The sequence below is a fragment of the Polyergus mexicanus genome, unplaced genomic scaffold (assembly GCF_030449975.1).
Source record: "Polyergus mexicanus isolate NDT 795.1 unplaced genomic scaffold, iyPolMexi1.0 SCAF_3, whole genome shotgun sequence".
Lineage (NCBI taxonomy): Eukaryota > Metazoa > Arthropoda > Insecta > Hymenoptera > Formicidae > Polyergus > Polyergus mexicanus.
This window is the reverse complement of record NW_027223323.1, coordinates 8923618-8925534: the sequence shown is the minus strand read 5'-3', so window position 1 is coordinate 8925534 and position 1917 is coordinate 8923618.

The window sequence follows — 1917 nt, the reverse complement described above, 5'->3', positions numbered from 1 at the left end:
CGACCGCCGACGTCGATCTTTTCTCTCTCCGAGCGCTCGCCATTCTGTTTTTCTTCGTTTACGACACGCAAACATATGGCCTTATTGTCATTTGACGTTATTTTATAACAGTTTACACTCCAAATTAGAGCGTAAGTTCTATTTAACAACATCTATAATCTTTAAAACAGAATAACACGTAAAAGAGAAAGAAGACACGCGCGCACACGAGTCGTGATACCTTACAAAATAGAAGAGTTGAGGTTTCTTCGTTATCAATTTAATTTTATACGTTTTATTTAAATACTCTCCAGCATTGTCAGCTGTAATAGTGTCGAAAAATTGAAGTAATAATTGAAATTTTATGATGCTTATTAAAGATAATCCATGTCAAGTATGGAATATACTTACTAAATGCTTACTAAAACTTGACAGGTCAATCATTTCTGATGTTGTACGTGGGATGTCAAAATCATGAAAAATTTACAGGGTCATCTCGACTCCTGAAGCGCAGAAGAAGATGAAGCGAATTTGTGACTCATTATTTGCACGTTCCTGGATCCTAGAGGTAGGACCGCCCCTGATGAACGAGTAGGCGGTTAATATTGGCAACCAGGACTGGTCGCCGATAACTCGACTCTCTTTAACGAGGTGGTATCGTGGATCAGGACTAGAGGACGCGATGGCGGCCCATGTGAGAGGCTGTAAAAAGATTCCTCTATGTAGGTAACTAATATTTCTTTAGCTTGGAAATCATATTCCTATTTACATTTAATAAGATACGACAATAAAGACAGTCGGTTTTGAGGTATCAAGCGATTAAAAAAAAATCATCTATGAAATGATTATAATTTTATGAAATACTTCTTTGAAGATGTCCATTTTATTAGCGCATTTCTTTTAAAATTATTATATTAAATCAGAATAACAATGAACTTGTAATTACTTGATTCTCTCTCTCTTTTTCTTTCTGAGCGACACCATCGATATATTTAGATAAATATAATTTTTGCGTAATTTAGTAAATGTTATGTATATATTTGTATACATAGCCATTTATATTCCATAAAATGTAAAAGGAACAGAATGTGTAACTGATTAGTGGCCTGTGTGTGGTGAAAGTGAATTCAAGCCGCAAATATCAAATAAAGGCGATATATGAGCGGTGTGTAAATAAAAATACATATCGAAACTTATTTACTCATTCTTTTAGATCGATTCGAAAATCAATTAAATGGAATTATTCCTTAAAAACAAATCCGTGTACATTCGTATCAACTTTCTAAAAAGTGTTCGTTTCATTCAAACTTTAATGAATTAATTTTATTCACGGTATATGTATCTGGTATCGTGTATGATTTCAGAAGAGAAAGATTTTCGAGATTATAATAAGATTGCTTGAAAGACAGAGGTAAAGTCTAATACAAGTTTTGATGTGATAAACGATTACGTATAATTAAAGCTTGACAGTTTTTAATTTTTATTTCTCAATCTTATATAAATCGTTTGCTTAATAAAATTTTTAAATATTCTGCATCAAAAAGAACTGGTTACACATGTGATTGCGACAGATAAATATAGAAATGCTTACACTTTCTATATTTATGGGAATACTAATACATTTTTATTTCGAAAATTGACTTGAAAATGATTTTCGATCCAATCAACGTACGTATCCTACTAATTATCCTATACAAATATATAAAAATATATACATAAGATACAGAAATAGATAAAATGAATAGATAAAATGAATAGATAAAAATATCTTGAATTTTTGATGGCTCGATCATAGAAAAAGGTAATCATAGGAAAAATATGTAGAAAATTTTCTTAAAACTTTTCTATATTTTAACTTAACCACATTATATGTAGAATAATGCAAAGTATAGAATATTTTATTTATAATGGTTTTTTTTTTTTTTTAAGACCGCTTTT